The 13,671-nt window shown below is 40.3% G+C and overlaps 2 protein-coding genes across 3 annotated transcripts in view; one reads left to right on the forward strand and one right to left on the reverse strand.

The window, feature by feature from the left end:
• The window catches only part of CTNNA3 (catenin alpha 3), a gene marked incomplete at both ends in the record, with an annotated part of 1,359,521 nt that overhangs the window by 985,968 nt on the left and 359,882 nt on the right, over positions 1-13,671 (reverse strand). The gene's annotated exons all lie outside the window — the stretch shown is intronic.
• The window catches only part of LRRTM3 (leucine rich repeat transmembrane neuronal 3), a gene marked incomplete at both ends in the record, with an annotated part of 147,171 nt that overhangs the window by 133,137 nt on the left and 363 nt on the right, over positions 1-13,671 (forward strand). The gene's annotated exons all lie outside the window — the stretch shown is intronic.

Here is a 13,671-nt window from a genome sequence, read left to right on the forward strand (position 1 = left end):
CACTGAACTGCTGTCAGCTTTCTCAAATACACAAAGATGTCCTTTCAGTGTCGGGCAGACAATCTTTAAACATTAAAAAATGGGATAATTTTCATACCACATTTCAGTTAAAATTTAGTTTGGCTACTCCTGAGTTTGCTGTTCCCTCTGTTATATTATTAATTATCAAATACATGAGCTAGCTCGAATGACTACCCCCTTGCAGTCCATCTGTGCGTTCTTCTCAATAATGTATTGAAGTCATGAGTGCTGGATTCATTGCCTTAGTGATTCCCAGGGCACGGGCCGTGATTTCACTGCAGAACCGAGCAGAAGGAGAGCTAATGGGCGAGGCAGAAAACACTTAATCAATATCATTCGTGGCTGAAGTTTAAAACCCCAAACCCCCAAGCAGATTTTGTAAAGGCTGAGATCAAGGCCCCAGTCTTTGGGAATGCAATCACTGTACTAATAGACTGAGAACTACTTTCTTGCCTAGCAAATTCCCAATTATTCCACGGGCTTCTCAGAGTGGTGTTAGTCCTACAAATAACTCCCATGACCCAGAGGCAAAGCCCCTGCAAGAACGGGACCAGGAATGTATGGTTTCCAGGAAGAGCTTTACCTCCTGAAGGTGTGGATTGAAGCAACAGATAAAGTATTCACTCTAAATTAGCACAGGGCCTTGCTAATTTAATCTAGACTGTCGGTGTCAAAGAGTATCTACCAATTATACTTCAGACCTGGGACTGGTGGGGTATGCTTGGAGCTGTATGGGTCCAGAGGATAGGCCATAAAATTACGAGCAGAGAGATTGATGAACAGGGGCCACTAACTACATCAACTGATGCTGAACCAGGCAGGCGTTTCTACCGCAGTTGTGTGTTCAATCATAAGCCACCTGTGTGCTCTGACAATAAAGCAGATGTTTGCCTAAGGGTCGGGGAGGGCAAGTGTCAACAGGGGACGACTGCAAAGCTCGGGTTGTACTTAAAGACTTCTGCATTATTAAACTTCACGAAGTCTGAATCCCTCTAGATACAGGAGTCTGATTCATTATGGAGGGAGTCTTGCTTTCCTCAAACTATGTTATTTGTATAGTCACATAAAAAGATGGATCTAAGATGCAGTTTCTACACCATGACATTTAAACAAAATGCTTGTCGCTGCCCTTTCGTTGACCATATATGTGGATGGAGCAATCAATACAGCAGTTAGGCAACAGGTACAGCCACTTTGCACTGTTCTTCAGGGGGATGCCCCTAAGATAGGTAATCCATCCATAGTATGGTCTTATGTATCATGCCTTTTTCCTGAAACAAGAAGTTGCTACACCAGTGTGTGCCTTTCACTACCCACTGCACACATTGTAACATATGCTTTGTATGTATGATGTTTTAGTAATTTGTTTTCTTCATGTGTGTGTGTGTGTGTGTGTGAGTGTGTGTTTGTTAATTAGGGTTTTATTGCTGTGAACAGACACCATGACCGAGGCAAGTCGTATAAATAACATTTAATTGAGGCTGGCTTATAGGTTCAGAGGTTCAGTCCATTATCATCAAGGTGAGAACATGGCAGCATCCAGGCAGGCATGGTGCTGGAGGAGCTGAAAGTTCTATGTCTTCATCCAAAGGAAGCCAGGAGCAGACTGAGCATCCTCAGGCAGCTAGGAGGAAGGTCTCCAAGCCCACCCCTAGAGTGACACACTTCCTCCAACAAGGCCACACCTTCTAATAGTGCCACTCTCTGGGCCAAGCATATGCAAACCATCACTGTGTGTGTGTGTGTGTGTGTGTGTGTTTGTGTAGTGGGAACTGAGTTCAAGGAGTTACACATGCTAGGCAAGTGTTCTACCACTGAACAATATTCCCAGCCATTAATTTGTATCTTCAAATTGCTCTGCAGAAGGAGATGAGAAATTTTCAGCTTTAACACAATAAGAGTAACATAATCTTATGAACCTAGTGCATTTATCAGGTGACTGAAATTTTGCCCTTACTGTAGTCTCAGGCTTAATGTTCCTTAGTAATAAAAAACAAAATGAAGAAATCTTTAAATATAAATCCCAGCCCATACAAGACTGAAAAAGGTAGTTTCTAAGATGTTATCCAAGGTAACCTAGGCTACATTGCAAGCACCAGGCAAGCTTGGGCAAGGCCTTATCTCAAACATCAATATGATGCCATTAAACAACCCAGCCAAAATATGTCAGTTATGAGGCATTTAAAACAACCCTCATTACAAACTCCAACTCAGTTTAGAATTTTACAAGTTTCCAAGGTCAACCATTCCAGTTCAAGGAAGAGTTGCCTTCTTCTGGTCGCACTTCTTAGGGTAAGCACAATGTCAGGGCTCAAATGTTTCCATCTAAGCAATCACAGAATAGCAAACACGAAAAGCAATCTCTATTTGCACTTACAACTGGTCTAAGACTTCTGTTCGTCTTACTATTTTTCCTGTTGCTATGGTTAAATATCATGATTAAAGGCAATTTAGGAGCAAGGGGGCAGGCTTGCAGTTCCAGATTCCAGTCCATTAATACAGGGAAGTCAAGACAGGAACTGGAGGCACTTTATTGTTTTGCATCCAAGAAGGGCAAAGAGAATGCACTCATGCTTACTTAGTGCTCAGCCAGCTTTCTCTACTCTTAGACACTTCGAAACCCTAAGCAGGGGAAGAGTACCGCCCACATGTTGTGAATGGTGACCTACAAATACCGTAGGCCATTGGTATACCTCGTGCCATCGTTCCTGACATCACCGTCAAATGTTGGGTGCAGTTTGTGTCTGGGATGGAAACCCATGAACATTGATGGATAAAGATGAATAACAGGAGAAAGTGATAAAGATGTCCTTAGGAAGGTCCCTAACCATTATCGGCATGCATATCTGTATCTCACATTAGCAGGACTCCATTAATATCTCCTAAAGCTGAGGCCTGGGTAGAGACTGGGATATTGAAAGTCAGATTAAAGACTGTTTATGACTCTGCTCCTTTATGTGAGACATCTTCATGAGAAACTGAAGAATCATTGTGACCCCTTAGTCTGATCTTGATACTCTTATAACAGATGCTTTCACATTTTCATAGATAATTAAGTAACACAGTAGGATACCATATGATGAATTGTTAATGTTTTTAAGCCTGAGCTTTCTGCACAGAAAAGCATGCATCCCATATATGATCTAACTAACATTTGTTTTATAAATTAAGGCTTATGATTTTCTCCATTTGGTGATCTAGTACCATTCAGGTTATCAAGTGAAGGGATAAGTTGGAGGATCTAACAGCAAAGAAACCAGTTAAAAATCTTTCACAGCCACAATTCTCCCATTATTCTCCATTTTTTTTTCATGCTATACAAATAAACCATGGAATGCCAAGTTATGTTCAAAGAAGTGAAGACCTTCTCTACATGGGTGTATCCTGTTGATATTATCACATAGTTTCAGGCTTCCATACTCAAATGTGGCTGAAATTTTTATTTTTAATTTTTATGAGTATGTTTATGTTAGTATGTATATGTGCATATAGGTATATGCACACATGCACACACACTGATGAAACTTGGACATTGAGTTCTGCTTAAATGTCAACAACATCTGCATAGAACACAGCTTATTTTGTTAGGACTTACTGTTTTTTTTTTTAAGCTTATGTTTGTGGCCAACAAAAGGGTAATGGATTAAATACATATTAGTTTACCTTTCACACTATGCTTTATAGATGTTCGATTCCCCACCCATCACTCTACTGACTAGGATTCCAAAGTTTACCAACACAGAAGTCCGCACAAAGCCCCAGGAAGCCTTTGTTCCCTGTGGAACTTACAATCTAGGAAGGTATATGAGATTGATTTCTTTGAAATGACAACAATATACAATGGTGTCCAAATGACCAGTTCAGACAAGGGGCACAGGTGTAGTAGGTCAGAAAACCAGCAGGTCTCACATTCCATCTTCACACATCCCCCCCCCCCGCCCTATTTGGAAGAATATTTTTCCTGCAGGTGAGATACATAAATTTGTTCTTTTCATTCAAGATCCTTAGAGCAGCCAATAAATAGGTGTGTGTGTGTGTGTGTGTGTGTGTGTGTGTGTGTGTGAAGAGATGTGTGGATAAATGTATAAAAAAGCATTATTTCATACCAGTATTTATATAAACATAAATTCATAAGAAATTCATGGCAGAATCTGGTTTTTAGTTTTTTTTCTGAGTGATTTTACATGATGGACATTGGACATGCTATTTGACCTCAAGTTCAGCATTCTCATGCAGATTGATGCATATCTACAATGTTGCCTCAATTAGCTGCAGATAACTTCATTTAAACTGAATTAATTTCATAAGTGTGATAAGGAGCTCGGCATTCATTAGTATGTAATCACATCACTGGAAGAAAACTGTACAAGGGTTAGGAAATGGTTTCACTTTTGTATTGTGGATGGGAGTGATTATTATTATTTTGAGAATCAGATGTTGCTGGGGTTTTTTTCTTAGCTGTATCGAGGACAATCTCTTGGGCTCAAGCAATCCTTCTGCCCAGTCCTGCTGCTGGGTCTGCAGCTGAACTACAGGTGTCATATCATCACGTTTGAAGGGTCTAATATGATGATGGTGTGGTCAGCATAGACTGTGTGACAGGGAAGCCAAGGAATGGGGGCTCCTGTGCAGTCTGGGATGTCACAGTCCCAACTCACAGGACAAGGATTAGATGTGGGCATAAGAAAAGGCAGAGTCAGAGCTGGGGAGACAGCTCAGCAAGGAAAACACCTGCAGACAAGGCGAGTGATCCAAATTCAATACCCAGAACCTACATAAAGGTGGGTGATGCCATGACTTCAGAAAACTGTTCTCTAACCCAATTCTTCCTACACACATAATATAGAATATATCCAAATAATAATAATAATACAGCTTTAAGAGAATCACAGAATCTATTTGATAAAAATGCTGAGACCATAGTAAACTAAAAGGAGAGAGGGAAGCATCTGGAAAAGCTACTGGAATATAAAAGACCACCACATAAATGTCACCAACCATGGAATCTCATACGGAGATGGTCTCTGGGACCAAACAGTCCTGTCCATTACACACACATAGAAATCTGTTTCAGTCTCTTCCGCAGCAATGTCACAGTTATCTGTTGCTTGTTTTATAACTTCTAAAATGGCTGGTGATTTCTAGTCTTTCAGACATGCAGAAATTTGACTCAAACATCAACCTCTGCATCATAAATGCACTATTATAACTCCCTTCCCTGCCCCAGAATGGAGGGGGGAATAAGGCAAAGAACAATGTTTTGAAAGCAATTAGCCACTGTACCTCACTGCACAGTGGTACGAAGACACAGATTTGGAAATGCAGCTCTAAGATTAGCAGAGACCTGAAGCTGTAATCTCAGTCTGGGTCTCAGCACTTCACCTGGCAGTGATGCCAATTTAGTAGGCACTGGGCTGTGCAGAAAGATTTGCCTGTAAATGAACACTGTTTGGGGGCCTTTTGCTCTGCCTCGGTAACACAAAAGCATCACCAGGAACGTACATTACAAAAATAGCTCAGAGGTTAATGCAAAGAGGTCCAGGATGGAACCCATTACTGGGAGGGCTAATTTGGCAGGTCTGTAAAACTCCTGGAGATCACGAGGAGTTCTAGAAAGCACGAGAAAAAAAAATGCGAGAATTGAGAGAATTTCGAAGGACAAAACAAATAACACCCTGAAATGTAAAAGTGGAAAACCATGGAATTAATATTTCATTTAATATTCATCAAGGTGTCAGACTTGGAACATGTTCTTTTCGATGATGTTCATGATAAGATAAATATTAAAGTAAGTCTAAGATAAAGCCAGTTTCACAATAAAGATCATGAGTGAAAGATTTCAAAATAATTAAAAATTTTAAGAAGGATCCAAGCTTCAAGCTTCGTGGAAGTAGCTTGCTGAACCTCAGCCATAGTATAGATTCCTGATAGTTCATTCTCAACCACGGCCTCTAACCTGAGGTTACATTATCTTGGATCTCTTCATAATTAGATGGCCATATGTATCCCCAGTCTCACAGTTCCCTCGAAGTTCAGTTATCCTAGAATCTGTTCACTTCTTTGCAGTTGGCACTAAATATCTTCTTATTCTCCAATTATCTTTTTCACTGAGTTCACTGGATCATATATAAATATATCATAAATAATCTAAAATTCAAAAAAAACGAAGTAGAAACACAATTCTCTTCATTCAGCGTTCTAGTCTGTTTCAAAAGGAAGAAGAAAATCTCCATGGTTGGTGTGCCCCTCCTCGTTTTACTCTTTGGCTGGCTGCCTTTGTACCAGTGACGCAGAAGCCGGTCTGTTTGTGCGGCTGCCTCTGCCACAGCCATTCGAGGCTGTGAGAATCCTAACGGATACAAAACAGGGGCTTAGAAAGGATGCTGCTGGTATATTACGTGCAGAGACACGAGACAAGGTGCGTTTCCAAGCGTGAAAAAAAAAAAAAAAAAAAAAAAAACAAGCCTGAAAGGGAAAAAGCGCAGAGTAACAAAGCGGACAGCTCTAGATGGGGAGAGTGTGCGGGAGCCCTGCTGTGGGCGTAACACGTGATGCTTGCTGGGGTGCGTGGCAGTGAGGAAGTAGCTTCCTAAGTGGAGTTCTGTCTCTTCCCGACTACTCGTGTCAAGATGGCACAGGGCTATGCAGAATCCACAAGGACCAAACCGTGGCACATTCCTCTGCCTCCAGCAACCACAACCCGAAGAGAAGATGAATGTTTGTGTTTTGTTTTGTAGATACCACTATGATTTATATTTAAAAAAATAGAAATTCAAAAATACAAAAAAAAAAAAAAAACCAATAGCTAGTTCCTATTCATCCCAGCTACAAATAGAAAATAAACACAAAAACAAAGAAACAACCCCCCCAAAAGGAAATATATATATTTTTCTTAGGCACAATGAGAACATACCTAAGATACAAATTTGTAGATACTCATGATGCTACTAAACCTAGGATTTTTATTTTGTACTCTAAGTACAGTTTGCTGCAAGAGGAACCTATGACCTTTTACATTGAAATCTTTTTTTCCCCATCTCACGACTTCACTTCGTAATAGCTTACCATAATGCAGCTTCTTACACAAAGCCCGCTGAATCATTGCGTTCCTGCAAACAGTGTTTCCTTCACACGGTTTTCAGTTACAACCACTGGAAAAATATTCTCATTTTCTTCTCATAATCTCAAAATATACAATTGAAACTTTAGATGATAATGTAGAATATTATGTATTCTATATGTATTATATATATATATATATATATATATATATATATATATATATATATATGGAGTACTAATGGCCAGATTATAACTAGGAATTTTCAAATACTTCCAGGGTTTTTAAAATTAGACCTACTTAAGGCTTAGAGATAGATAACATAATTTAGGCTCCTAATTAAGCACCTCTTGAAAATGTTTTAAAAATAATGCACCAGTGGAACCAAGGTGATTAAAATTAACGAATCAACAGTCTGTTCTATGCATACCAATTAACCATTAAAATGCCCAACCTCCCAGAAGGTAGATGGCTCTTTAAATAAAATGCTTTCAGGATAAAATATATGATCTCCATTGAGGAGTCTATAAAAATAACTGTCCAATCATTTCTCAGCAATATTGACTTGCCACTAAATCTGAAAAATGACGACAGTAGCCTCAAACAAACAAACAAAAGGTGTCTATCTCATTTACCATCTTTGAAGGATGAACGCTGTTAGTAGAATCAGCCAATGGAGCACAATGCATACATTCTAAATCTTAAACATGCATGCATCATACTTGTCCAGCCCACCCTGGATGCTCCTTTCTTTGCTCCCTGGCCATTGTCTTCCCTGGTCTATACATTCACTAGAAAACACAAACTGCTCTCAATTTCCCTCAACACCTCCCTAGATAGGTTTTACTTATGGGAAACGAAATGGTGCTGTTCAATAAAACAACACAAACCATCTCTTGATTGAAAGGCCTCTTTTATATGTTTCTTGATATGGGAAAAGTGAACAGAATCGGGGCTGGAGAGATAGGTCGATTGGTAAAGCACTTGGCTTGCAAGCCCAGAGACTGGAGACCAACCTATCTAATCCTAGGGCTGGGGATACAAAGATGGTCAGGTACTTGGGGTTCCCTGATCAACCAGTCTAGCCTATTTGGTGATTCCTAGGCCAGTGAGAGATGCTGTAAAAACCAAAATATGTAAGTGACCTCAGGATTCTATATGTATAAACAGTTGTATGAACACACAGATACACACATGCACACATGCAAACACACAAGCAGTACCAGTGTTCTCAAATGTAATTGGTAGCAGAAGTCTTTGCATTTATTAAGACTGGACAGAATGTATTCTGATTAGAAAACAGCCTCTACCGATCGATCCCCAAGTCAACACAGAATATTAACTTTGAAGTCCTCCCAGGTTCTTCTGAGCAATCTCAACATCCGTGAACACTGGAGTGATTTTTATGACTTCCATCCTCGTCTTGTAGACTCTCTGACATGAAAACTCCATTTACAATGGAGTAAATATTAATATCACCGGAGGCAGAAGCCAGTTCTGTTAGAGGCATCCCTGCCTATCCACATGACACTTTATGTTTTTCTCCTGAGGACCTTGGGTGCCAAACTACAATACAAAACTATGGGGTAGCCTAGGAAACCCTAACGCTTGCACCACTGCAAAAAAGAAGACTGTTTGGAAATGGTGTAGAAATAATAGTAATAACCACGTTATGTTCGGCTCTTTAGCACACAAGGTTGAGTTTGAACACGATAAAGGGCAGTGAATGTAGCAATGAAGGAGGCAGGAGAGTAATTCAGACCCATTATTTAAACTCAGTCCTAGTTTCCTCAACTGTAAAATGGGGATAATTATATTTGTTGTGAACTGCTAAAGGCTTTGCAGGACTTAAAATAGATAACACAAGTCACACACACACACACACACACACACACACACACACACACACACGCGCGCGCGTGCGCGAGAAAAACAAACAAACTAACAAAAACATGATACCTGGTAACCAATCAATATTCAGTGAATCGTGGTTATGATAATGTTCAATTATCCTTCCAAGTGTCAGTCAAGGATTGGAACAAATGCCTGTAGCTAACCTAAGAAGACAAGCAGAACAACCAGCTCTACAAGACATTGAATAAGAAAATACAGACTTTGACTCTCAGCTGGAGACCCAAGCTAAAGTGTGATGCCTGCTCACAGGGTTTCTCCTCCCAGGACACTGAGTTTTTATCAGCTGTCACATCATTGAGAAGCCAAAATAACAATTAGTGATACAATTTGCAAGGTGAGAAGTGAGCTGGTGGGGATTCAAGTCTTAATATTATTCAAATAACAGCATGGAGGAGTTCTTCTATTTTAGCTTTGAACAGAGCTGCTAGCCTGTCCACGGAGCTCATTGCTGGCTAATTCCCAAATATAAAGTTGCACATGCCATAGCAAGGTGTAGGATTAGTCCAGAGAATCAGCTCATGTAATGAAAGAAGAGGGGTCAAATTGAACAGTGAGGTCATCAGTCTGGGTGCACTATAAGTTACAAGTCCTCTATAAGAATGCTATAAGCAATGTCGTGTGTGTGTGTGTGTGTGTGTGTGTGTGTGTGTGTGTGTGTGTGTGTGTGTGCATGTCTGTGTCTGTTGTGTGCTGATATTTCTCTCTAAAATAATGGACCTAAGGATACTGATTTCCCAGAATAGCATATATTTCCAATTCTGCATCTATCCTCAGAGAAAGAGAACTGTTTTAAATAGGATTACCTCAAAGAAAAGGCTGGAAAAGAAAAAGTATTTGCTACTTCAATGTTGTTTATATTTAGTTAACTGTAGGAATGATTTTTAAATTCCTAAGTTTATATACATCTCTATAAAGACTGGGCAGGTTGGTCACTACAGCAAACAGGGTTATGGTCCTCTGAGTGGATACAGTGACAGCAAAAGTGTGAGAGGTGGGCATATGTCACTGTGTCTAAAAGGAAATAGACATTTGGAACTAGAAGAGAGAGTTGAGACAGATTGCAACACTGTGTTAAATTAATATTCTTGGAATAAAACTGGGACCCCTAAAGGGAAGGGATGTCTGTATTCAAAGATGTAAGTTTCAGTATCAGCCAGATGTAGTGGTGTGTGCTTGGATCAGGGGCACTTGGGAGGCTGAGGTAGGAGGATCAGGAAGGAGTTCAAGGCCAGCCAGGAATAAACAATGTGACAACGAGAAGTAAGGAGGTGATGGGGAAAGAAGGGAGAAAGAGGAAGGGGGAAGGGGAAAGAGAGGCAGTCACAATGTCTGTCTCTTATTTTAGCAAGAGATAAAATCAATTTTTAGAAATCTGTCTAGGTTTTAAATGAACAAACAAAATTACTATTATTTGCCTCCAAATTCTATCATACGATGAAGACAATGAGAAGAAAGAGTGACGAAGGCTGCATCTCACAGTGTCCCTTCAAGAGGCATCTCTCTGAATACCGGTGAAGCATCCTCACTGGACACAGACAAACAACAGGAGCCAAAGCTCTTGAGTGGCATAGCTTCAGGGACAGGAGGGGGACTTTCCCTGGAAGGAACACTTCGTAGAACTGGATGAGTTTCCCTGTGAACTATGCTAACAGTGTGGGCATTCTGCTCTAACACAATTAGGGTAGAACACCTACATTTAAAACTCCACTTACCAATAACCCTGAATAGGAAACCATCTCATTTTTCACTCTGCATAGGGAAAGGGGGGCTTTTAATGATTTTCTTGTGAAGTGAACTGTCACTCTCTGTTAGCGATATATCCGGGGCCTAAAGCAACACTTGTTATCACAGAGGACATGTAGACGTGCCTTTCCATTAGAAACTGGGAAATGCATTTGCGTGTTTATATGAGCATATCTATACAAGCAGATTTCACACAGAAAATATAAGGTTAAAATGGTTTCCTAATCATAACTCAGAAACTTTAAAAGTAGTGTTTTCCTTTATAAACACCAGACTGAATATTACATATGAGTAGGGAGAAAAACGACTAATAACTGGTAACTTTAACTGTAAATCTTTTAGGTAAACAACATATATTATTGATGTTGATATAGAAAACAGTGCCTAAGGCAAAAATCACTAGTGTAAAAAAAAATACTATTTTGTCAGAACTGAATTTCCTTCTAAGGGAAATCACCTAAATTACTGAACAACACTATTATGATGACATTTAATGATTTCTTAATTTATCCTCTTTTGAGAGTGAATTTTCATATACCTGAATCTCCACAAATTAGACCTCCATAAAAATTACCTCACTTAGAAAACAGTGGCCTAAGGAATTAAAGGAAACATTGATTAGTTATATGAGTCTCATCAGCTAAAGCTATATTAAAAGGAACTGGTGTCTCAAATACAGGGTTGGAAGAATCTTGCTTTAGAGATGATTTTGTGGAAATTCTAGCTGTACTTGTAAGAAAATAACAAGTTTATTAAATTTAAATAACCCGTTGCCATTCCTAGAAGCCTTTCTGCTAGCTATGATGGGAACCATGGGAAATCTGTTTATTTTCTTGCTTACTGGGGACTTGAATACCTTAAGCACAAGGAAAGAACATATTAGAAGAGCCATGTGCAGAAGAGGAGGGAGGGAGGTTGTGGGGGAAGAAGGGGAGGGGAGAGAGAGAGAATAATTGTACACAGGTTAATTTGAAACAAGGTAAGGAAAATGTCCGCATTCACCTGACAGTCTAACAGTGGAGCTGCTGACGCGACCTCTGCTGTACTTGGAAGCACATGGGGTTGATATAGATCGTTTCTGACCCTCACGGTATCTGTTTGTTCAATGCCAGCTGGTAGTTTCTCCATCACCACCCAGCCATCAGCCACGCTGTAATACAAGGATCTGTCCCAGTAACAGGATCCAAAGTCAGAACCAACTGCAGGGTCCCCAGTGGCTTCCCGAACCTCTGCAGCCAGTGCTCTACCTGATATCAGAAACATGGAGCTTTTGCATGCTAGTATTTTAGATCATTTGAACAAAGGGAACTGGGTTCTCTCATACATGGGTTCTTCTCTCCAGACAATGAGACTATGTCTGTGGTGTTCCCAGACATGTTTAGCACATTGAAATACTCATCACAAATAATCTCTAAGAAAAGACTGGGCTGAAAGAAAAAAATAGGGAAACAACCCTTTTTTTACTAAGAGAGAAACAATGGTGGCTAAGAGGTCAGGGGTGCAAAAAGAAGAGATGGAGGGGACTCGGTTCCTAGAAAGAATGGGCAAAAAGTAAAGAAGTAGGTACTACAGACTTGGCATTCTGTCCCCCTTGGCTTCATGCACTAATTTCAGCTGTGACCAGAGCGACATTTAGTCTGATATGCACACATTTTATCCATTTGCCAAACGAGAATAGTACAAGGTTTCATTCAAAGAAATTTAGCAAGATAAATGAGCATTATACTGGTTTATTTTCCATGATGGTATCATGATGATGAAGACTGAGTTACAAATAAAGGTAGTTCATTTGGGCTCAGGGGTAAAGAGTCTCAAGACCTCATGTGGTAATAGCCTTCCTGCTGACATAGTACAGACCTTCACAGGGTGAGAGACGGGGAGTGTGTGCCTTTAAGGCTCCCTCTGCTGCTTCTCCATATCTTCCTATAAAGTCACGGGATTTAATATTTAGAAGTCTGCAACAATGAGCATCTGACTATTTATCTCCCAGAAATCCCAGATTTAAACATGAGTCGGGTTGCTCCTCCCATTTTAATACATCACAGTGAAACTAGCTTGCCAGTACCTGGACCCGAACAGTGTTTAAAATACCGTATAAATCGTAACACACATTAAACTAAGGTCAGGGCTGAAGGTTCCTTGATGCCTCCCCGACTTCCCATCTTAACGAGAAAATAAGCAGGAATACTCTCTAGACTTCAGCATCTGGCTGTACCTAACACTACCCTTGTCGCTAACCTGCGTTCCTTTGGGTCTGGAATGGTAGTAGCTGCTTCTGTTGCCTCATTCTTCAGCCTTTACTGAAGTTCATTAGTAGAGGGGCCCCATTCCCCAGCTGTGCCTCTAAGACCTTCAAAGTATCTACTCCTTTGCAGCTCGGTAGACCTTTCCAGAAGTCATAGCTCTCTCTCTCTCTCTCTCTCTCTATGGTCATTCTGTATTCTCCAGCTTTTGGGTACATAGATCAAACTACAGAGCTTAATGCTTCAAGGAATTGTCTTAATGAAACCAGAATGGAGAGATTGCGGGTATGCATGGTCAGACTGACTTGACAGTTCTCTTCTGAAACGTCCCTCAAAGCAAGATGGGCAAAGTAAGTGCGCCCGCGTTATATGGGACCCTGGAAGAAATCAGGACCCACTACCTCAGAGACCTGCAGAACAAAGGGACAGGTGATTGAAGAAGAGGAAGTTGATTCTGATTCATGACAAAGTTACAGACTTGCTTTTTTACTGGATGCCAGTTCCATAAGTAACCAGATAATATTTTTCTTAATGCAAAAATCCCATTTCAGACCAGTTAGAGAAAGCCATTTTCTTGACTTTACAGTGACAGTGGGCAGGGCGATAATAATCATGTTTTCAAACCACTTAAACGACGATTTATCTGAAGGTTCTACTTAGTAATTGAGCAGGTCCACTCACGCTCCCAAC

Source organism: Micromys minutus, assembly GCF_963924665.1.
Source record: "Micromys minutus genome assembly, chromosome: 25".
In the NCBI taxonomy this organism is placed as follows: domain Eukaryota; kingdom Metazoa; phylum Chordata; class Mammalia; order Rodentia; family Muridae; genus Micromys; species Micromys minutus.